The following is a 25660-nucleotide window of genomic DNA, read 5'->3' on the forward strand; positions in this document are numbered from 1 at the left end:
AGAGTGCAGTGTCTACATTTTAAGGGTCATATCAATGGTTATAGTTGACATGCACAAAAATAATTTCATAATAAGATGAAAGAATTGTCTAGCTAACAAAAACAACTTTAAAGCCATTTTTCTCAGTTGGCATAATTCAACTATGTAGAACAGTGTAATACTGTCATAATTGGTTTACTTTTTCCTCAAACACATTCACATAGGCAATCAATTGTTATACAAGTCATTAATCAACTCAACAACCATGTGTCTGCCACTGACAAACACAGTCATGGGTGGGTTTCTCTCACATTCACTTGAAAGGAATGCTGGGAAATATGCAAATACCGCTTTACAACCCACGATGTTACCCCCACCCCCCAAAAATACCTTCACACTACATTATTCCTTAATGTAAAAAAGTGTAACCACATCAACTCTAATAAAGTGTTCATTTAAGTCGGAATTTGCAACACCCATGGTGTTAGGGACCAACACTTTAGGGTTGTTAGTTTAGTGTTAGTTTATTACTGTTTGTGGGTGACAAATCATTTTCATTTAGCACTGCTGATGTGAACATTCTGATCTCAAATTTGCTGTAATCATGGGTAAATTGTGACTGACTGATTGATCAACAAATTAAATTGAGTAGTTATTTAAGATGCAAGGTGATTTTTAGGTCAGTCAGTCTTGACTCGCCTTTAAAGTTGGCTGCAATTTTGAAAAACCCCAATGATAGCAGGTGTTACAGAATCCCCCTGCCAGGGCACGTTAGGACTAATTCAGCCAATCAGACTGTCCCTATGCACCCCACACTCTGCCGATGCACTGAGCATGCATCCTGTGATTGGTCAGACGCTCCTAGCTAGCCCAGCCCTGGCCAGTCAGGTCCATTGCATGCTCTCTCAAGCTGTAAGTATTAGCCTGGCCCGAAAAGTGTTTTTCCAGTCTGAGAAAGTGGGTGGGATGCGTAAATAAAGTCTTATCATTGCAATATGTTATAGAATGGCAGTATTCTATGTAGTTCTCATTCCTGTTATTATTATGTTACTACTGATGTTGTTTGCAATGATTAGTCACTGTTTACTACTTCCTATGTCCTATATATTTAAATACAGTCCTTGCTCTTGTGATTTGCTGTGCAATAGCCTACTATTTATATATACAGTCCTTGCCATTACTCATTATTCTGTGGCCGCAGCTACACTTGCAGGTGCATGTCCTTGTTCAAGCTCACCAGCCTGTGAGAGGAAGCCCTGGAAACCTGGGAAGATAGGACAGCAGGGTATATAATACGAAGATATTTAATACAAAGATATTTAATTGAATGCTCCTGACCCTCCTCGCTGTCGGCAGCTGCCCGTCCTCCATCTGTTGGACAATAACAGGGGGCATAATCCGTGTGGGGAGGTGTCCTCAGTGCCAAAGAAACATAATCTAAAGGGTAATACTGCATAAAGGCTGAGATTAGTCTCCTGCTCTGGACCGCAGAAGGGCAAAAAGGCAAGCTCTGTGTGTACTCTCCAGAGGTTGCCATCACAGTGTCGGTAAACCACAAATCCGGCTCGAAGGACCACTTTGTGAGGGAATATCCTCCTATGTGACTGGTCTGTGACTCACTGAAAACCTTTGTCGGACAAAGAAATAAGAAATAACAACCTCACAGAGAGTTAACACTCAGAGCAAACTTCATTGCATAGCAGGGGTATGAAAATGGAAATGGTGCGAATATACAGAAAAAGATCAATAATGAAAAACTAGAAATTAAATAACAGTAACTGTATAGAAAATAACTGTCTAAATATAAAGAAAAATGTTACTTGAACATGTAATATAACCCAGTAATAACATACAGAGAGTACTAAGAGAAACTACTACTAACAGTAATAGTAAACACATCTCAGCCATAACAGGAATAACCACTACTCACTCCAACCCACACACTCCATGAACGCACTGCTGTAAATCCACCTCTTATCTGCACTGAAGGCAACGGCCATCAGGAGTCCTGCTGTCCTCCTCCTCCTCCTCCTCCACCTTAACCCTGGCCCTTCTCCTTCCATTCTCAATCTATACCCTGCTTCCTCCTCCTCCTCCTCCTCCTCCTCCTCCTCCTCCTCCTCCTCCTCCTCCTCCACCTTAACCCTGACCCTTCTCCTTTCATTCTCAATCTATACCCTGCTGTCCTCCTCCTCCTCCTCCTCCACCTTAACCCTGACTCTTCTCCTTCCATTCTCAATCTATACCCTGCTGTCCTCCTCCTCCTCCTCCTCCTCCTCCTCCTCCTCCTCCTCCTCCACCACCTTAACCCTGACCATCATCCTTCCATTCTCAATCTATACCCTGCTGTCCTCCTCCTACTCCTCCTCCACCTTAACCCTGACTCTTCTCCTTCCATTCTCAATCTATACCCTGCTGACCTCTTACTCCTCCTCCTCCTCCACCTCCAACTTAACCCTGACCCTTATCTTCCATTGTCAATCTATACCCTGCTGTCCTCCTTCTCCCCCTCCTCTTCATCCTCCTCCTCCTTCTCCCTTGTCCTTCCATTCTCAATCTATCCTCCTGCTCTCCTCCTCCTCCATCTTAACCCTGACCATCATCCTTCCATTCTCAATCTATATCCTGCTGGCCTCTTACTCCTCCTCCTCCTCCTCCTTCTCAATCTATCCTGCTGTCCCCTTCTCCTTCCATCCTCAATCCTCCTACTCTCCTCCTCCTCCTCCTCCTCCACCTTAACCCTGACCCTTCTCCTTCCATTCTCAATCGATACCCTGCTGTCCTCCTCCTCCTTCCTCCTCCACCTTAACCCTGACCATCATCCTTCCATTCTCAATCTACTCACTTCGACCCACGCACTCCATGAACGCACTGCTGTAAATCCACCTCTTATCTGCACTGAAGGCAAAGGCCATCAGGATTCCTGCTGTCCTCCTTCTCCTCCTCCTCCTCCTCCACCACCTTAACCATGACCCTTCTCCTTCCATTCTCAGTCTATACTCTGCTGTCCTCCTCCTCCTCCTCCTCCTCCTCTACCTTAACCCTGACCCTTCTCTTTCCATTCTCAATCTATACTCTGCTGTCCTCCTCCTCCTCCTCCACCTTAACCCTGACTCTTCTCCTTCCATTCTCAATCTATACTCTTCTGTCCTCCTCCTCCTCCTCCTCCTCCACCTTAACCCTGACTCTTCTCCTTCCATTCTCAATCTATACTCTGCTGTCCTCCTCCTCCTCCTCCTCCACCTTAACCCTGACTCTTCTCCTTCCGTTCTCAATCTATACTCTGCTGTCCTCCTCCTCCTCCTCCTCCTCCTCCACCTCCAACTTAACCCTGACCCTTATCCTTCCATTGTCAATCTATACCCTGCTGTCCTCCTTCTCCCCCTCCTCTTCATCCTCCTCCTCATTCTCCCTTGTCCTTCCATTCTCAATCTATCCTCCTGCTCTCCTCCTCCTCCTCCTCTTCCTCCATCTTAACCCTGACCATCATCCTTCCATTCTCAATCTATACCCTGCTGTCCTCTTCCTCCTCTTCCTCCTCCTGCTCCATCTTAACCCTGACCATTATCCTTCCATTCTCAATCTATACCCTGTTGTCCTCTTCCTCCTCCTCCTCTTCCTCCTCCTCCTCCACCTCCAACTTAACCCTGACCCTTATCCTTCCATTGTCAATCTATACCCTGCTGTCCTCCTTCTGTCATGTTTTGTCATTGGTTATCATGTCTTGTCTCTGTGCGTCCCTTCTATTCGTTTCCCTCTGCTGGTCTTATTAGGTTCTTTCCCTCTTTCTATCCCTCTCTTCCCCTCCCTCTCTCCCTCTCTCGCTCTCTCTCCCTATCGTTCCGTTCCTGCTCCCAGCTGTTCCTCATTCTCCTACTACCTCATTTACTCTTTTCACACCTGTCCCCTATTTTCCCCTCTGATTAGAGCCACTATTTCTCCCTCTGTTTTCCGCTTCTGTCCTTGTCGGATCCTTGTATGATGTTCGCTGTTCTGTGTCCTTGTCTCGCCCTGTCAAATCAAATCAAATTTATTTATATAGCCCTTCGTACATCAGCTGATATCTCAAAGTGCTGTACAGAAACCCAGCCTAAAACCCCAAACAGCAAACAATGCAGGTGTAAAAGCACGGTGGCTAGGAAAAACTCCCTAGAAAGGCCAAAACCTAGGAAGAAACCTAGAGAGGAACCGGGCTATGTGGGGTGGCCAGTCCTCTCTGGCTGTGCCGGGTAGAGATTATAACAGAAAATGACCAAGATGTTCAAATTCATAAATGACCAGCATGGTCAAATAATAATAAGGCAGAACAGTTGAAACTGGAGCAGCAGCACAGTCAGGTGGACTGGGGACAGCAAGGAGCCATCATGTCAGGTAGTCCTGGGGCACGGTCCAGGGCTCAGGTCCTCCATTCTCAGCATCTGTGGGGTGGCCAGTCCTCTTCTGGCTGTCCGGGTGGAGATTATAACAGAACGTGACCAAGATGTTCAAATGTTCATAAATGACCCATGGTCTGAATCTAGTAAGGCAGAACAGTTGAAACTGGAGCAGGAGCATGGCCAGGTGGACTGGGGACAGCAAGGAGTCCTCATGTCAGGTAGTCCTGGGACATGGTCCTAGGGCCCAGGCCTTAACCCTGAGCCAGCATGGCCTTTTATCTTCTTCAGATGCTGCATGTGAGCAGGTGTCTTAGTCCTCGGTCGGTGCCTCCCGAAGCAACCTGCAGTCTTGGTCGAGTCTCCAGTCAGTCCTCCTACCTCCAGTGGATTTCAGTTTAACCTGTTTTGTTTTCTCCTTGATATATCCAGGATTATTATTTTTGTCATATACTGGAATAAAGACTCTGTTTTCGTTAAGTCGCTTTTGGGTCCTCATTCACCAGCATAATACCTTCTCCCCCTCCTCTTCATCCTCCTCCTCCTTCTCCCTTGTCCTTCCATTCTCAATCTATCCTCCTGCTCCTCCTCCTCCTCCTCCTCCTCCATCTTAACCCTGACCATCATCCTTCCATTCTCAATCTTTACCCTGCTGTCCTCCTCCATCTTAACCCTGACCATCATCCTTCCATTCTCAATCTATACCCTGCTGTCCTCTTCCTCCTCTTCCTCCTCCTGCTCCATCTTAACCCTGACCATTATCCTTCCATTCTCAATCTATACCCTGTTGTCCTCTTCCTCCTCCTCTTCCTACCCCTCCTCCTCCTCCCTTATCCTTCCATTCTCAATAGAAAACCCTGCTGTCCTCTTCCTCCTTCTCCTCCACCTTGGCATTCCGTCCTGCTCTGTCTGGTTGTGGTCTGACCCATAATAGAACATCTTTTAAGAGCGGTCTCTTTCAGAGGCCTTGCTGGCTGGTTATGTTTGCCATGGCAGGTTCCCACCTTGCCTCTGCACAAGAGTGATAAATATTTTACACCTCTGCCCACTGAGCAAGGGAACATTTCACTTCTCATTTCATCACACACTCATTCCCTCAAAAGCTCTCTCTCTCTCTCTCTCTCTCTCTCTCTCTCTCTCTCTCTCTCTCTCTCTGTAACGAAATTCATCTGTTGTTTGAAGAGAGTCAGACCGAAATGCAGCGTGTAGGTTACTCATGACTTTTAATGAAGATAATGCGTATATGAAATAACTGAAGAAGAAAACAACAAAGGAGTGAAACTAATTACAGCCTATCTGGTGACTAACACAGAGACAGGTACAATCACCCACGAAATACAACGCGCACTCAGACTACCTAAATACGGTTCCCAATCCGAGACAACGAGAATCAGCTGACTCCAATTAGGAATCGCCTCAGGCAGCCAAGCCTAACTAGACACACCCCTAATAATACACACTCCCAATTAATACAAACCCCAATACGAAATACAACATATAAACCCATGACACACCCTGGCCTACCCAAACATATAACAAAAACACAAGATACAATGACCAAGGCGTGACACTCTCTCTCTCTCTCTCTCTCTCTCTCTCTCTCTCTCTCTCTCTCTCTCTCTCTCTCTCTCTCTCTCTCTCTCTCTATCTCTCGAATATATATGGTTGGTATTTTGGGGGCAGTGGGTGTTTTGTTCAGTATTTTCAGAATACTGACAATCAACACAATGAGTCAATACGATGACTCCAAACATACATCACAATCCAGAACTCTGCTCATAGCATGGATAGCGTCAGTGGTTGAGCTCTATTAGGTAATTAAAGGGGCAGTGCAGTTAAAAATGGGATTTCCTGTTGTTTTTTCATGATATTTCCACACCATGAGGTCAAAATAACACTGAAATTGTAAAAATGAGAAAAATGCCCTTTTTGAGTAAGAGCTGTTTGAAAGAAATGCCTTTCAGCCTATTCAGGTGGGATGGAACTTTTGGCCCACATCTGATTATAATAGACCAATAACTGTCCGTCTGTGTGTGGTTGTGGGCTCTACACCATCCTATCAGCCAATCTGGCTTTAAGACAACTAATAGAGCCTCTCTTCCTATTATTCCTTTCAACATCTATTTATCATTTATCAGGATCTCTAAGTAGCTCGAAGGACCAATCATACTCGTCTGTCTGAGACAGACAGGTCGAGTGGTGAATGATGAAGCCCCTCCCCTCATACCAAAGAGCCATTCACCTGCCCTCTGATCATTCTCCTTCTCTTCCTCGCAGAAGAGTTCTACTCAGCTCTCCTCAGCAACTTCATCTGTTTCCCCGTTTACCTGTTCGTATCACAGATGTGCTGTTGAGGTTACGACGCTGAGCGCAGGGTTATCAGCTCTTGTCTGTGTTGGGTGACCTTACCGAAAGGAAAATGTTTTGCTTCGGGTAAAGAATTTGCTTCACACTTTTCTTGATTTCATCTCCTGTTGTAGCTAGCTGCAGAGACTTGCCTATCTTGGCTGCGCGGCTTAGCTAACCTGGCTAGTTCGCCGCAAGGCTAGCTATCCTACTGACCACTTTTACTACCTGGAAGGTTAGAATTACTAGTTTGCGCTCCTGTTTAGTTCAACCCTGTGCAGGTTTGACTAGACTGACCGGCCCCTAGTCATGCATCCATTGTGTTGTTTTTCGCTGCTAACACCCTCCACTAGAGACACAGAGCATCCCAAAGTGGTTTGTCTTCTCCCATTCTTAACTCATGGGCTAACCTCATGGATGGCTACCCGAGGACCTTCACTCACTTTTCCAGGGCTTGGCCCCGGAGAAGGGGGAAAGGGAAGGGGACCTCGTCCTTGACGAGGACCATGGAATGGTTTGAACGACCTCATCCAGGCAGCGGAGAAGGAAGATGACAAGGAAGTGCAAGCCCCTTGGCCCTCTTCAGCCCTTAGCGGGGCATCAATGGCAGATCACAGATATTCGATCATTAATGTCTGCAACTCCTCCCAGCTGTTCCAGCTTGCGTGGCGGAAGCCAGACGCAATTGGGATAAACCTTTGACTGGCAAGGTCCAAATCAGACTTTTTGTCAACACGAATTCCAAGGACACGGAGGGCCTCGACAAGCCACCAGTGGTCGAGCTGTTACTGGTCAACCATCTCAACATCAAAGTCTTGTCATGTCAAGGAGAGGGCAATTCACTGGCACCAGGGCTTTCCACTTGAAGCCCCCAGCGACACTGCAGGCATTGAAATCACAGAGCCCTAACAAGGGCTGACAGTGGAGGAAACGGTCCTAGATCTAGGTCATGGTCATCATAGGTCATCTAGATCTAGGTCATGGTCATCATAGGTCATCTAGGTCATGGTCATCATAGGTCATCTAGATCTAGGTCATGGTCATCATAGGTCATCTAGATCTAGGTCATGGTCATCATAGGTCATCTAGATCTAGGTCATGGTCATCATAGGTCATCTAGATCTAGGTCATGGTCATCATAGGTCATCTAGATCTAGGTCATGGTCATCATAGGTCATCTAGATCTAGGTCATGGTCATCATAGGTCATCTAGATCTAGGTCATGGTCATCATAGGTCATCGAGATCTAGGTCATGGTCATCATAGGTCATCTAGATCTAGGTCATGGTCATCATAGGTCATCTAGATCTAGGTCATGGTCATCATAGGTCATCTAGATCTAGGTCATGGTCATTATAGGTCATCTAGGTCTAAGTCATGGTCATCATAGGTCATCTAGCTCTAGATCTAGGTCATGGTCATCATAGGTCATCTAGATCTAGGTCATGGTCATCATGGTCATCATAGGTCATCTAGATCTAGGTCATGGTCATTATAGGTCATCTAGGTCTAAGTCATGGTCATCATAGGTCATCTAGATCTAGATCTAGGTCATGGTCATCATAGGTCATCTAGATCTAGGTCATGGTCATCATGGTCATCATAGGTCATCTAAATCTAGGTCATGGTCATCATAGGTCATCTAGATCTATGCCTGTTTGATTCCCCTGCAAGGAAGAAGGGGTGACCGACCTAGGGGCCCACTGCGGCAGGGAGGGGCAGTTCACCACGTGTTCTGGCCTGCCTCCCTTGGGTAGAGCACAACCCCCCCCCCACAACTGTCGGGGAGAGGCACATCTGTTCTCCAAAAAACCTTCCCTTTCTGCAGCAACCCACTTTCATGCGTTCGCTCTTATGGAAAACAGAGGGAATCCACTCTACCGTCGAGGGTCATGGCTCTCCCCCCAGTTCTAGTTCAAGCAGCCGGACGGGCAGGAAGACTAATGTCCTGTCCCCATGTTCCAGTGGTGCAACACTGCCCTTTTCAATAAAAAAGCCCCATGCCAAGGACTGAGAGTAAAAATACAATTAAAAGGAGACTCACTCCATCACCACCAGACGGCGCTATGGTGCCTCTAGTGAGCAAGAGTCTATCAACCTGCGACTCTATCGACTCGCCAGCAGAGTAGGGAACAGGCGCGCATCCACAGTATCGAAGGGGTACAGACTGAAGATCGCTCTAAAATCACCCGTTTTAAACTGAACTTTGGAATCATTAGCAACGGGCTACTTGATATGCATACTAGAGCAGGAAATCTCCTCTCTGTTAAGCAAAGGGGTTATCAGGGTGATACCAGCGGCAGAGGCACCTCGGCTTCTACTCCCGGTATTTCCTGGTTCCCCAAAAAAGGGGGAGAGGTTCGCTCCATTCTGGCCCTATTGGTCCTCACCTTCACGAAGTTCACGTTCATATGCTTACATTCAACAGGCTGTCTCGCTCTCTTCGTCAAGGCCACTGGTTCACCTCAATCAACCTGCAGGATGCTTATTTTCACATAAGGAGGTTTCTGAGGTTTGCTTTTCAAGGCACAGCCTATGAATACCTCGCTGTCTCATTTGGGCTTCAGCTGTCCGAACTTCCAGCAAGTGTGTAGTGCCAGCTCTAACACCACTGAGAAACTATGAGCTGAGAGTCTCTGCCCACATAGACAATTACCTGCTTTGCTCTCCATCCCAGTAGCAAGCGGTAGGAGACACAACTTCCCTTGTAAACCACCTCTCGGAGCTAGGGTTCAATCTCAATCAGAAAAAGAGCTGTTTGGTGCCCAACAGGGAAAATATAATACCTAGAGGTGCAATGCTGGATTTTCTCTCTCTAATCAAGCAACCCTTTTGGGAAGACTGTGCCTCTCCCTGTTCCACAGGGCACGCTCGGTCAATTTCAAGACGTGCCTCCGAGTGCGGGGGTTGATGGCGTCCACCATCTCAGTACCTCTCAGCCTACTGAGGATGAGAGACTTCCAGCATGTCACGGCGTGTGTATAGGTGGCAGGGAAGTCGGGCGAAGGAGAATCGAACTTGGTAAGAATGGAGTAGTTTAATAACTTAACAAAACACAACTCCAAAACCATCTTACATAAATAAGAGCAAAGTGGGTACGAGGACCCGTCTCGCACCAATACAAATAACACAAGCATGAAAACAAACAATCTCTGACAAGGACATGAGGGGAAACAGAGGGTTAAATACACAACAGGAAATCGATGGGATTGGAACCAGGTGTGTAGGGAAGACAAGACAAAACCAATGTAAAATGAAAAATGGATCAATGATGGCTAGAAGATCGGTGAGGTCGACCGCCGAGCACCGCGGTGCTCATACTCATACTCATGCTCATACTCATACTCATACTCTCAACCCCGGCCTCATCTTGGTAGCCCGTCCATGGCAAGGCAAGCTCTGGATATTGGAGATCTTTCTTGCAACGTGATGTGTTGGCTTGCAAAATGATGTGTAATTCTTACTGGAATCCAGCCAGAGTTATGATATCAAAGAGTTGACATTTTGGTTCACCTGCAACCTGCATTCATAGTGATTGCCAGGGTTAGTAACAGTGTGAGGAGACGACCTAAGCCATTTAAACTGGAACAGCCACTTCAATAATGGGTGCAAAAAAATCGAACTAAATGATTTGATTCGTTTAGAAAAATGTACATTCTTTATCTTTGTGTAGCATAAAATTAATCAATCAATCAATCACTCAATGTACATGCAAAAATATAGATATGAAAAACAATTAATTTGTTAGCATAACTTAAAACAATAGAGTTGGTGACATCTCATATAGTTTTGAGTCAGTACCACAAACATTTGACGTTATAAAGACTTTTCATTGACTTACTTCAACTTACTAGAAGTATTTGAAATGGCTTGGGGTTTACGGTACTGTCCTCAGTGTCAGGGCTTCTGAGGGTTGATTTGAGACTGCTTGGCTTCAGAGAGCAGGTGCGTAATGGGAGTTGGACATATCCCACTGTGAGATGTCTAAACAAATAAGTGAAAGACAACTGAATGTAACTTGTGTAACCCCAGTTCTCTAACACCACAGAGTGTGAGGAAGTTTGGCAGGAGAATGATCAGAGGGCAGATGAGTCAATCTTTTTTAGTATGATGGGAGGGCCTCCCTCATTCACCACTCGACCTGTCTGTCTCCTTCAAGCTACTTTGAGATTCTGGTGAATTCCGCTGTGAGATGTCTCACTCACAATATCAGAGAACCGGGGTCACAGCTCTATCGGTTGACACCTTCTAGTAGCCACAGTATACTTGTGTGACTGGCTGTTGTGTGTCCAGTCTGGCCCTATAGGCCCTGGGGGACTGTCGCTCCCACATCTCCACAGACACTAACAAAAAGTGACAGGCCAGTCAGGACCATGGTGCTCTGAGGAGACCTGCATTGTAGCAGAAACCCAAGAGTTTGCAGCCAAAAACAACACAAAGAGCTCTGAAAAGCAGAATGGGATGAGGCTTTTCTCTCCTTAAGAGTCTCTCTTTCTCGTTCTTTCTTTCTTTCTTCCGCGCGCTCTCGCTCTCTCTCGCACGCACGCACGCACGCACACACACACACACACACACGCACACACGCACACACGCACACACGCACACACGCACACACACACACACACGCACATTTACCTAAACACACACACATACTCATACATGCATGCACGGATCACTGACAACCAATTCATCATGTGACTGTGAGGCCATACAAGCTTCAAGAGCAGCATATATTTCATGTGTTAACAGTCTTCATGCACCAGGGTTTTTCCAACTGTCCCCTACATCACTGTTTTGCCGATCAACGGTTATATTGAGCTATATTGTGTGCATGTTTGTCCTTGTTGATGCATGCTTCAATTTATTTATTTTATTTTATTCACCTTTATTTAACCAGGTAGGCCAGTTGAGAACAAGTTCTCATTTACAACTGCGACCTGGCCAAGATAAAGCAAAGCAGTGTGACACAAACAACAACACAGAGTTACACAATGACTGAACTGAGCCTTCAGATGAATTATTTGTTTCCCATATAGGACAGCATGCAATACTCTGTCCCTCCTCTCTTATGTTAGATATCTGGTTTAACAGAGATAGGCACAAGCTCTCTCTCTTCCTCTCTGTCCCTTCATCTCTATCTCTACCGCTCTCTCTCTCTATCTATCTTTCTCTCTCTTTCTCTCACTGCACATCCCCCATAAAGGCCCAGTATAAAGGGAAAGGGAAACTACCAGTAACTTGCTGAGGGCTACAAGCAATGTGAATGGTTTCCTTATATAGACCTACGCTCATAAATGTTTCACATCATGCACTTTTATGTATTATGTAGCCCAGGCAGCAGTGCCTCTCTTATGGCTGTTACTCCAATGTTTTACAATTATAATATTCTAGACTAAATAGAGGCTATTATGGTGAGTATATTCATCAAGAAATACGTGTCCCCATATCCTCAATATGATTTATTTAGATCTCTTCCTGTTATTTCTTAGGCTGACCGTTGGTGGGCGCTAAGTGGAGGAGGCCGTTGGAGCGAATGGGTAGGACGCCTGCCTCCATCACATGGTCCAGCGTAACCGAGAAACCTCGAGCACAGATGGAGCACGACGGGAAACCGAGAGACGAGCCCCTGTGGAAGCGGCGAGAAGCATCCTCTGAAATAGAAACATAAGCTGCCCCCTTCTGCAGCAGAAACGGGAAAACGGACGCAAGAAAAAAAGCAACAACAAAACCGACAGTCAGTGTCATGCTGCTTTCGCGTTTAATAAAATCACGGAAGAGTCAGGGAAGGTTGTGAGTGAGTGAGGGGGTGGATCTTTGCAGAGAATGAAATCCAAGGCGCTTGTTGTCCCAAGTGAATTGATTTGAAGAGCTTGCAGAGACACAGAGCGACCGGGATGCCGCCCAACATCGCTCCTCCTATTCATCCGCGAGGTTAAGTGAGTATAATTGTTTGGGGGGGGGGATATACTTTTATACCGTTTGACACCTCTTCCATTAGTGGTCTACTTTTGATCAACATTGTCTGTGTTCCGTCAGTGATGTGACGGGCCACTATGAGAGCGGTCAGAGTATTCTAGGCGATTCCACCTGTCTGATCAATGATTCATGCTCAGCAAAGTGCTCTAGACAATCAGTCAGTGATGTGAGGAACTTGTTTCTTTCCTTTGGGAATTGCGCGCGTCCCCGATAATGGTCGAAATGTAATGTGTTAACACTTCATTAATTCATACACAGTGCACAATAATTCTGATTTAGAGGTCAGGCCAGTGCAGTTTGAACTTTTGAACATGTGTCGTAGGCTACTTAACAATTTAAATCAGAAAGATGAATGAATAGATGCCCCCCGTTAGTGGAGCGTCATCATCAGTTCTGAAGCACACAATTAATGGTCTGACAGACAGCAGGGGAGAGAGGTGCAGATCAAGATGTTATTCATTAATGGTCTGAAAGACAGCAGGGGAGAGAGGTGCAGATCAAGATGTTATTCATTAATGGTCTGAAAGACAGCAGGGGAGAGAGGTGCAGATCAAGATGTTATTAATTAATGGTCTGAAAGACAGCAGGGGAGAGAGGTGCAGATCAAGATGTTATTCATTAATGGTCTGACAGACAGGGGAGAGAGAGGTGCAGATCAAGATGTTATTAATTAAAGGTCTGACAGACAGCAGGGGAGAGAGGTGCAGATCAAGATGTTATTAATTAAAGGTCTGAAAGACAGCAGGGGAGAGAGGTGCAGATCAAGATGTTATTAATTAATGGTCTGAAAGACAGCTGGGGAGAGAGGTGCAGATCAAGATGTTATTAATTAAAGGTCTGAAAGACAGCTGGGGAGAGAGGTGCAGATCAAGATGTTATTAATTAATGGTCTGAAAGACAGCTGGGGAGAGAGGTGCAGATCAAGATGTTATTAATTAATGGTCTGAAAGACAGCAGGGGAGAGAGGTGCAGATCAAGATGTTATTCATTAATGGTCTGAAAGACAGCAGGGGAGAGAGGTGCAGATCAAGATGTTATTAATTAAAGGTCTGAAAGACAGCTGGGGAGAGAGGTGCAGATCAAGATGTTATTAATTAATGGTCTGAAAGACAGCTGGGGAGAGAGGTGCAGATCAAGATGTTATTAATTAATGGTCTGAAAGACAGCAGGGGAGAGAGAGGTGCAGATCAAGATGTTATTAATTAATGGTCTGAAAGACAGCAGGGGAGAGAGGTGCAGATCAAGATGTTATTAATTAATGGTCTGAAAGACAGCAGGGGAGAGAGGTGCAGATCAAGATGTTATTAATTGATGGTCTGAAAGACAGCAGGGGAGAGAGGTGCAGATCAAGATGTTATTAATTAATGGTCTGAAAGACAGCTGGGGAGAGAGGTGCAGATCAAGATGTTATTAATTAATGGTCTGAAAGACAGCAGGGGAGAGAGGTGCAGATCAAGATGTTTTTATTTAAGTCATGACCTCATCATCCTGTCCAGGCTTGATGCAGCCTGTCTGTTCTAGATGTAAATGAAGACCTGTGTTTAGTAGATTGGCTTGAAGAGGGTGTGAAGGGACTGGGTCTCCCTTTTAAAACATAATGGACAAATTATGCATATTTATAGTCATCAACGGGAGAGAATTGATTCCCAGCTATTCTCAGAGTAATGGTGTGTGTGTGTGTGTGTGTGTGTGTGTGTGTGTGTGTGTGTGTGTGTGTGTGTGTGTGTGTGTGTGTGTGTGTGTGTGTGTGTGTGTGTGTGTGTGTGTGTGAGGGATGCACAGCGTGTTTCACGGTGCATATAGATGAATGGATTCCTCTTACTATGCAGCAGGGGTTCCCAGCTTGTCGTGTGTGTGTGTTGTGTGTGTGCTTCACTCCATTACACTCATTGTGTTGATTTAAGCAGGAGAGTCACCCCAGAGAGCTGTGCTCCTGTTTCTCTCATTATGAAGTGATGCCCAGAATCACTTTTACACTGACAATCACACCAGGAGGAAGTTGGTTGAGAGCAGAGCTATACTCAGCAACATTACCAACTGAAACAAATGCAGTCTTCTTTCCAGACAGGAGGTTGTTTGGGGCGGGGGGGGGGGGTCAAATAATTAGTTACCTTGTCTGATGCATGAGGAGTCACAGAGACACTTAGACTTTATTTCAATGTCCTAATTTGGTCTTAAATCCTGCATACAACACAGGTTCTATCCCCGGGCTATTATCTCCACCCACGTAATGTCATGCACCGACACACACACACACACACACACACACACACACACACACACACACACACACACACACACACACACACACACACACACACACACACACACACACACACACACACACACTAAAATGTACTGATCTACTGCATACTTACACTGTAGCATTTCTAAGAACTGACAAACCTCTCTTGGTTCCATAGCATGTCTCTCCAGAGCCCTTCTCCAGGCATGATATCTTAAAGATTAAGCCTTTCTCTCCTGCAGGCGGAACGAGAGTCCTCTCTACGGGGTGACAGAACAGTCAGCCAGACCCCACTGGGCCTGGGGACAATTTCAGAGACCGCAGAACATCTCTCTGTCTCTCTTTTTTTAGATTGGATTGGCACCCTGGCAAATTAAAGTGTGTGTGTGTGTGACAGGACTCCAGACTAACATTTTCCCCTGGTGGCCCTAGTGACAGAAACTTTTTCAGTTGGTGGCACCAGCCCATGATTTGTTCGCACAATCATTTTATAAAGTCATTCACAGTGTAACTGAGATGGTATTCAATAAATAAGTTGTTTCATCTAACATGTCCATGCAGGAATGGATGATTCAAGATATTTTGATGGGCAACCTAATCCAGTGATCGCCATAAACTTTGGCCAGACATTAGGCTATTGTTTTCATATTTTACTGTTTAAATAGGGCTCCAGAATTTTCCAAATTTGCTTTTGTTCAATAGAGATGAATTTGTCCATTTATTTGGGAAAGATTCACTACCTGAGTAAGTGGAAACTCTAAAGACAGCTACATCGCTAACTCAAAACATAAAACCCACTGCTGGTAGCCATGTACAACATTCATCTAATAGTAAGTTCAATGTCCTAAAAAAACGTTGCAGTTGTAGCCTAGGCTACTACCCATTGAAGCCTGCACTCACAATGGCTGATGCAAATTTTGCTTCGTATCTCAAAGCCAAGAGTTGTTGTTTCCAAAGTTACTTTTTTCCCGCAATTAGATTCTGAAATATTACAGCCTACAATCAGATGTAAAAATAATGATCCCGGAGGGGAGGAGTGAGTGGCTCGCTCATCACAGGGCCCAGCGAAACAGGCACAGGGACAGGGCAGAAACTTTAATAACCTGAATCATGAGGATAATGAACATTACTGTTTCACAAAATCATGGTTTTAGTAGGAAAAAAAAAACTCTTGTTCGGAGTGAGGTGAGCATGTTGAATGTGTTGCTCACACCGATGTGACCAATTAAAAGTGTAACTCACAGATCCAAGGCAAAAGGATCGCAAAATGTGACTAAAAGTGACTCGTTTCAGGAAACTAGGCATATGTTACACATCACTACTTCACAGGAGAGGCATTTGTAAAGATGTATTTTTTTTTATCATTTTTTGGGCAGAAATGCCTTCTGGAACATGGGAATTTTCATGTGCCTTAATAACAAACTTGTAAATACACATACAATTGTCTAGTTGGTTTAGCCATGGAAAAAGTCAGGAACCTTCCCGCTAGTCATGATTGGCTGACATAATAGGTGGGCTGGACATGCCAAGAGATGAGTTTGGATTGGTCTGCCATGTAGTATGCTTCTGTCTATAATATGATCTGGTCAGTATGTGTAGGTAATCCTTTCTATAGTGGCTTTTTTGAAAGATGATCCACTTTCTGGAGGACCAAGTTTTGAAATCAATGGAATGTCCAGTGGAAGCAGAGTATGGTAGCTAAGGAGATGGAGAAAATTCTGCCGCTTGATTGCAAATATGTGGAGGGTGTCACGGCTTTCGTCGGAAGAAGAAGAGTCGTTGGACCAAAATGCAGCGGGGTATGTGTTCATCTTTATTAGCTTCACTGACTGAACACTGAATACAAAATAACAAAAAGAATAGCCAAAACAGTTCTGCAAGGTGCAAACAAACACTAAACAGAAAATAACCACCCACAACTAACAGTGGGAAAACAGGCTACCTAAGTATGGTTCTCAATCAGAGACAACGAAAGACAGCTGCCCCTGATTGAGAACCATACCTGTCCAAAACATAGAAATATAAAACCTAGACATACAAACATAGACATACAAACATTCTAATGCCAAAAAAATAGAAACATACAAAGCAATCTACGGTCAGGGCGTGACAGAGGGAGTCAAAAAGAGAACACACAAGGCTGCTTTATAAAATATCTGTCTCTGGATTATATCTTCAAACAAAGGGCAACCATGGCATCTGTAACAGAGAGGGGAATGGTCCATCCATGTATTCGCGTATTCACATTTTCAGGAATTATACGTTTATACTTTTGTCAGAAAGTCGTTTTCATTGCAAATGACTGCGTACTTTTAGCTAGCTAGCTAACGTTAACTGGCTGTCTCACTAGCTAAGTGTATGATCTGTTTAATAATCGTATTCGTATCTCAGAGCCATTTGCATTGCTAGTTATAGCTTAATGTTAGCTAGCTAACATTGGGATTATGTTTAGTGATTGCTAGCGAGCTACATGTCTAAACAAAAGACTCCACTATGCAAGTAACCATTTCACTGTAGCATTTTTATTTAACTAGGCACGTCAGTTCAGAACAAATTCTTATTTACAATAACGGCATAGGAAGAGTGAGTTAACTGCCTTGTTCAGGGGTAGAAGGACAGATTTCTACCTTGTCAGCTTGGGGATTTGATCTAGCAACCTTTTGGTTACTGGCCCAACACTTTAACCACTAGGCTACCTGCAGCCCCATTTAGACCTTCTGTATCCTGTGCAAATGACAAATAAACGTTGATTGTATTGAATGTTGTGTATGAGGAACAACATGACCTGCACCAAAGTCAAATTAGGATGTAATGTGGCAGTGTCTAAGTTCTAAAATTCTCCAATAGAATGCCCTGTTTTATTTTGTCACACCCACAACCGTACACTATTTTCTGCTTGCCATTAATTTGACTTATTTTCCTGTAATAATGAATACAAATGAGCTGAAGTTAAGACATTGTCAGCTATATGATATGGCCATCATTTGTACTGGCTAGCCTGCTAACTTAACTTCAAGGATAGGGGGCAGTATTTCCCCTTTGGATGAATTGCGTGCCCATGGTGAACTGCATCAAAATCTGTCCTAAATTGCTAATATATGCATATTATTATTATTATTGGATAGAAAACACTCTGAAGCTTCTAAAACCGTTTGAATTATGTCTGTGAGTATAACAGAACTCACAGGGCAGGCAATCTTCCAAACTAGTTTTGGAATCCTGAAAGTTGGGGCAACTTTGGCACAAAAAAAACAGTGTTTATTGGTGTTAAAATACACCAGTTATGTTATTTTGGATCTGCTGATGTTATGCAGCCTGTCGTTTTTGTGTTTATACTTTTCCATAATGACAACAACAAGTTTGATGCCGGACAACAATAGAATGTCTACAGAAATAGTATAAACCAGCCTTTAGTTTTGACATTTTTGGTTGTTTAGTACACTACCGTATTCACTCTGTTTAGCACATGGCCTCACATGATTCTTTAAAGAGATGGGTGGGGCTAAGGCTTAAGAGGGTGTGAACGATGCTGAATGGGTGTAGACAAAGAAGAGCTCTTCAGTAGTTGTACCAAAACATTCTAGGGCCATTTTCTCAATAATGGGGTTACAAGTTTATCAACTTTCAAAGCATAATTACTTTCCCATTGTTCCTCAACTGTAGTGTATGATATAACATTTTCTAGCTCTGAGTCTCTACTTTTATCCAATGTAAAAAAACACAATTTCACATTTTGCTACATAAGACCGAATGGAGCCAGGCGGTCACAAATGATTGGAGTCTGGAGCCCTGGACTATGGTGCGTGTGTATGTGTGTGTGTGTCTGTCTATTTGCACATGCATGCATGCATGCATGCTTGTGTGTGTGTGTGTGTGTGTGTGTGTGTGTGTGTGTGTGTGTGTGTGTGTGTGTGTGTGTGTGTGTGTGTGTGTGTGCGTGGATGGATGGATGGAGGGTCGGTGGGCGTAGATTGGCCAGTTATCCAGACAAATTAGTCCTAGCCTGGGCAGAGAGACCAGGACCTCAGCCTGCCATCCGTCATTAGTACCACAGATCCATGACTGGGAGGTTCAGGGCACCAAAACTCACTGACTGTATAAATCCTCTTAAATTATAAATTATTTGCATAGGGCAAGACAAGGTTCACAGGCCGAGTGGAGTAGGGGAGGAAAGGAAGAGAGAAGAAGGATGGAGTGTAGGGGAGATGACAGATTGACTTATCCCCTGGGGCTGGATGGAGAGTAGGGGAGATGATATGATGAGATAATAGGGGAGGAGAAGAAGGATGGAGAATAGGGGAGATGACAGTTTGACTTATCCCCTGGGGCTGGATGAAGAGTAGGGGAGATGATAGTTTGACTTATCCCCTGGGGCTGGATGGAGAGTAGGGGAGATGACAGATTGACTTATCCCCTGGGGCTGGATGGAGAGTAGGGGAGATGACAGTTTGACTTATCCCCTGGGGCTGGATGGAGAGTAGGGGAGATGATATGATGAGATAAGAGGGGAGGAGAAGAAGGATGGAGAGTAGGGGAGATGACAGATTGACTTATCCCCTGGGGCTGGATGGAGAGTAGGGGAGATGACAGATTGACTTATCAGCTGGGGCTGGATGGAGAGTAGGGAGATGATATGATGAGATAAGAGGGGGGGAGAAGAAGGATGGAGAGTAGGGGAGATGACAGTTTGACTTATCACCCGGGGCTGGACGGAGAGTAGGGGAGATGACAGTTTGACTTATCACCCAGGGCTGGATGGAGAGTAGGGGAGATGACAGATTGACTTATCACCCAGGGCTGGATGGAGAGTAGGGGAGATGACAGATTGACTTATCACCCAGGGCTGGATGGAGAGTAGGGGAGATGACAGATTGACTTATCACCCAGGGCTGGATGGAGAGTAGGGGAGATGACAGATTGACTTATCACCCAGGGCTGGATGGAGAGTAGGGGAGATGACAGATTGATTTATCCCCTGGGGCTAGATGGAGAGTAGGGGAGATGATATGGTGAGATAATAGGGGAGGAGAAGAAGGATGGAGAATAGGGGAGATGACAGATTGACTTATCCCCTGGGGCTGGATGGAGAGTAGGGGAGATGATAGTTTGACTTATCCCCTGGGGCTGGATGGAGAGTAGGGGAGATGACAGTTTGATTTATCCCCTGGGGCTATACACTATAGCAAAATTAAGATTAAGGGATTGAAAATTATCTTTTAACTCCTGGAGACACATCTCTAGAGAAGCCTTGCAACTGAAACATCGTTTGACAATGTAGCATCCTCCTTCTACTGTATCCCTATGCCTATCCCTATCTATGTAACAGCACAGTGGGCGACACAGAGTGCGATTCACATTGGTTCTCACCTATAATTTAGCGGTAGGTCACGTGCACACTCTGTCTTTTCAAGCATTTATCATCATCATCATCACATGCTCTGGAGAAGATTAGAGCATGGTGCACTTAGGGGTGTTCCCCTGCTGCTTATCATATGATATGATATCCTATGCATTAGAAGAACGAGGAGAACTAATCCATAACACTGTCATAATTCATGTCCAACATGGGAGACTCAGATCCTGACACTGGCATGGTAATGTCGGCCTCTTTATGATAGTGTAGTTGAGTAAAAGAGGAGAGGAACCCACAACTCATTAAGCACGTCTTTTAGATAGAAATGGAAATGTGATGGTTTTCTATTCGACACGATAGACCTAGTTGTGTCCATTCTTTCATAACATTTCTATAAGCGACGCTGTGAATATTTTCCAAAAAGGCGAAACAGTCTAGCATCCATGCTTGTGCACGTCGTGCCTCATTGAACATTATCATTCTGAGAGAGTGACACACATTTCAGCAAGCAAGTAAAAATGTAAAGAGTATTTAGTTTATTACAGTGCTAATTATCCTGAAGGGCAAAAGGTTGAATTATTAGGTGTTCGTAAATTGTGTGGAAGGGAATATCCCTTTACTGGCCTATTTTGTGACACCCATAATCTGGATATAATCAATGTTTTAATCTGTTGAGATTGGATTAATTTGGTAATAGGTTCAGAGATCCAGAGAGTGACATATTTACAGGTCTGGTGTCAGTCCCGTGGCAGTCATAGGATTAGAAAAGATTTAATTATGTGATTCAATGCTGTATGGAAACAATCTGACTTTGTTTGTGCATGTATATCGGGTGGCAGGTAGCCTAGTGGTTGGAGTGTTGGGCCAGTAATCAAAAGGTTGCTGGATCGAATCCCCGAGCTGACAATGTACAAATCTGTCGTTCTTCCCCTGAACAACCCACTGTTCCTGGGCTATCATTGTAAATATGAATGTGTTCTTAACTGACTTGCCTGGATAAATAAATATGGTTATGGATGTTTTAAATTGTATCATAATGTGTAAATACGAAGTCACACAATTGTCGGATCAACGTTGTTTCCACGTCATCTCAATGAAAGTATGTTGAATTGATTTCAGTGCCCAGTGGGCTATCACTATAACATAAACCTCCCCCCCACACACACACAGACAGAGCGAGATGATAGTGAGTTATTCAGAGTGTGTGGATGTTTATTTATTTATGAAAATTTTACTGTTCTCCCGTCTTTTCTAGTTGCTGGATATCATAAGGTTTGGGACAAAAAAGTAATTGAGTATTGAAAGACATTAGTAAGGGGTATGGGATGTTAGTTCCCTTTCCCTTTAAAATGGACCATTCTCCTCAGTAAATTTCATCAAAATAAAAATGGTAAAACATTTAAAAAGTTATACTTTTATTATAAAACTATACTAAATATAATCATGTCAACAAATTATTGATTAAAACACACTATTTTGCATTGACGGTCTACAGTAGCCTCCACTGCACTCTGTAAGGTAACACCATGGTGTAGCCTGAAGACAGCTAGCATCTGTCATCCTGCATGCTCATCAACCGATCGCTGCCCGCACCTGCCCGCCCGTCTAGCATCACTACACTGGACAGTTCTGACTTAGAATATGTGGACAACTACAAATACCTAGGTGTCTGGTTAGACTGTAAACTCTCCTTCCAGACTCACATTAAGCATCTCCAATCCAAAATTAAATCTAGAATTGGCTTCCTATTTCGCAAACGAAGCCCCCTTCATTCATGCTGCCAAACATACCCTCGTAAAACTGACTATCCTACCGATCCTTAACTTCAGTGATGTCATTTACAAAATAGCCTCCAACACTCTACTCAGCAAATTGGATGCAGTCTATCACAGTGCCATCCATTTTGTCACCAAAGCCCCATATACTACCCATCACTGCAACCTGTATGCTCTTGTTGGCCTTTCGCTTCATATTCATTGCCAGACCCACTGGCTCCAGGTATCTGCTAGGTAAAGTCCCCCCTTATCTCAGTTCACTGGTCATCATAGCAGCACCCACCCATAGCACATGCTCCAGAAGGTATATTTCACTGGTCACCCCAAAGCCAACTCCTCCATTTGGACACCTCTCCTTCCAGTTCTCTGCCAATGACTGGAATCAATATAAAAAAATGAATGAAGCTGGAGACTCATATTTCCCTCAGTAACTTTAAGCATCAGCTGTCAGAGTAGCTCACAGATCATTGCACCTGTACATAGCCCATCTGTAAATAGCCCACCCAACTACCTCATCCCCATGTTTTTTTGCTCCTTTGCACCCCAGTATCTCTACTTGCACATTCATCTTCTGCACATCTATTCACTCCAGTGTTTAATTGCTAAATTGTAACTACTTCGCCACTGTTGCCTATTTATTGCCTTACCTCCTTAATCTTACTTCATTTGCACACACTGTACATAGACTTTTTCTATTGACTGTACATTTGTTTATTCCATGAGTAACTCCGTGTTGTTTGTGTTGCACTGCATTGCTTCATTTTGGCCAGGTCGCAGTTGTAAATGGTCCCCACCTTCTTCCATAGACTTGCACAGTAATTATGACAACTTCCGAAGAATGTCCTCCAACCTATCAGAGCTCTTGCAGCATGAACTGACATATTGTGCACCCAATCAAAGGATCAGAGAATTAATCTAGTACTGAAAGCATAAGCTTCAGCTAGCTATCACTGCACTGTAGACATTTTTATTCCAAAAGAAGGAGAAGCAAGAGAGAGATTTCATATTCAGTTTCAGTTACTTATTAGCTAGCAAATGCAGATAACTAGTTTAGCCTACTAAAACAACCTGTTCAAACAGATCAATGCTATGTTAGCTAGCTGGCTATGACTATCCAACACAACACTGGAACTCTTCCAAGTCAAGGTCAACTATGGGTTTTACTAATTTATTGCCACCGGGGCCTGCTGGTGTAAGTGATAAACTACTTACTGACTGCACACTAGGGCTGTCCACGACTAAAAAAAATCTTGGTCGACCAAAAGTCGTCTGTTCTGACCAATCAAAATGTTTCAACGTGTATTTTTCCATATGTAGACACACCCCATGTGTTTTAATAAAGTCAACTATGTACATTGAGCTTACGGTTTTATGAAACAAGACAAATCCCTCCAGAAAAAAACAACCTAACCCAAGTATTCTCCTCCCACTCTTGCTGGCTTTGGCAGATTCTGCCGTTACTCTCCTGAAGTTGCCGGTGATTTATTTATTTTTTATTTTTTATTTCCTTTATTTAACCAGGTAGGCTAGTTGAGAACAGGTTCTCATTTGCAACTGCGACCTGGCCAAGATAAAGCATAGCAGTGTGAACAGACAACACAGAGTTACACATGGAGTAAACAATTAACAAGTCAATAACACAGAGAAAAAAAGGGGAGTCTATATACAATGTGTGCAAAAGGCATGAGGAGGTAGGCGAATAATTACAATATTGCAGATTAACACTGGAGTGATAAATGATCATGTACAGGTAGAGATATTGGTGTGCAAAAGAGCAGAAAAGTAAATAAATAAAAACTGTGGGGATGAGGTAGATGAAAATGGGTGTGCTATTTACCAATAGATTATGTACAGCTGCAGCGATCGGTTAGCTGCTCAGCTAGCTGATGTTTGAAGTTGGTGAGGGAGATAAAAGTCTCCAACTTCAGCGATTTTGCAATTCGTTCCAGTCACAGGCAGCAGAGTACTGGAACGAAAGGCGGCCGAATGAGGTGTTGGCTTTAGGGATGATCAATGAGATACACCTGCTGGAGCACGTGCAACGGATGGGTGTTGCCATCGTGACCAGTGAGCTGAGATAAGGCGGATGGCTTTGACCTGAAGCCAAATCATGGCCTTGTAGATGACCTGAAGCCAGTGGGTCTGGCGACGAATATGTAGCGAGGGCCAGCCGACTAGAGCATACAAGTCGCAGTGGTGGGTAGTATAAGGTGCTTTAGTGACAAAACGGATGGCACTGTGATAAACTGCATCCAGTTTGCTGAGTAGAGTGTTGGAAGCAATTTTGTAGATGACGTGCCTAGTTCGACAATCGAGGATCTGTAGGATAGTCAGTTTTACTAGGGTAAGCTTGGCAGCGTGAGTGAAGGATTCGGAAAACCGATTCTTGATTTGACATTGGAGATGTTTGATATGGGTCTGGAAGGAACATAGCCAGACACCTAGGTATATAGGTGTCCACATATGAGTCGGAGCCATCCAGTGTGGTGATGCTAGTCGGGCATGCGGGTGCAGGCAGCAGTTGAAAAGCATGCATTTGGTTTTACTAGCGTTTAAGAGCAGTTGGAGGCCACGGAAGGAGTGTTGTATGGCATTGAAGCTCGATTGAGGTTAGATAGCACAGTGTCCAATGACGGGCCGAAAGTGTATACAATGGTGTCGTCTGCGTAGAGGTGGATCAGGGAATCGCCCGCAGCAAGAGCAACATCATTGATATATACAGAGAAAAGGGTCGGCCCGAGAATTTAACCCTGTGGCACCCCCATAGAGACTGCCAGAGGACCGGACAACATGCCCTCCGATTTGACACACTGAACTCTGCAGTGAACCAGGCAAGGCAATCATCCGAAAAACCGAGGCTACTGAGTCTGCCGATAAGAATATGGTGATTGACAGAGTCGAAAGCTTGGCAAGGTCGATGAAGACGGCTGCACAGTACTGTCTTTTATCGATGGCGGTTATGATGTCGTTTAGTACCTTGAGTGTGGCTGAGGTGCACCCGTGACCGGCTCGGAAACCGGATTGCATAGCGGAGAAGGTACGGTGGGATTCGAGATGGTCAGTCACCTGTTTGTTGACTTGGCTTCCGAAGACCTTAGATAGGCAGGGCAGGATGCATATAGGTCTGTAACAGTTTGGGTCCAGGGTGTCACCCCCTTTGAAGAGGGGGATGACTGCGGCAGCTTTCCAGTCCTTGGGGATCTCAGACGATATGAAAGAGAGGTTGAACAGGCTGGTAATAGGGGTTGCGACAATGGCGGCGGATAGTTTCAGAAATAGAGGGTCCAGATTGTCAAGCCCAGCTGATTTATACGGGTCCAGGTTTTGCAGCTCTTTCAGAACATCTGCTATCTGGATTTGGGTAAAGGAGAACCTGGAGAGGCTTGGGCGAGGAGCTGCTGGTGGGCCGGGGCTATTGGCCGAGGTAGGAGTAGCCAGGCGGAAGGCATGGCCAGCCGTTGAGAAATGCTTGTTGAAGTTTTCGATAATCATGGATTTGTCGGTGGTGACCGTGTTCCCTAGCCTCAGTGCAGTGGGCAGCTGGGAGGAGGTGCTCTTGTTCTCCATGGACTTCAGTGTCCCAGAACTTTTTGGAGTTGGAGCTACAGGATGC

General features: G+C 44.6%; 1 protein-coding gene across 1 annotated transcript in view; it reads left to right on the forward strand.

Annotated features, from left to right (window-relative positions):
* The first annotated feature begins 12271 nt into the window (after positions 1 to 12271).
* Positions 12272 to 25660, forward strand: part of LOC124041681 (protein PRRC2A) — a 129548-nt gene continuing 116159 nt past the window's right edge. The window contains exon 1 of the mRNA XM_046359548.1: positions 12272 to 12634. The gene's annotated coding sequence lies outside the window, so the exon portion shown is untranslated. The remainder of the gene's footprint in view (positions 12635 to 25660) is intronic.

This window comes from Oncorhynchus gorbuscha, linkage group LG08 (genome assembly GCF_021184085.1).
Source record: "Oncorhynchus gorbuscha isolate QuinsamMale2020 ecotype Even-year linkage group LG08, OgorEven_v1.0, whole genome shotgun sequence".
Classification (NCBI taxonomy): domain Eukaryota; kingdom Metazoa; phylum Chordata; class Actinopteri; order Salmoniformes; family Salmonidae; genus Oncorhynchus; species Oncorhynchus gorbuscha.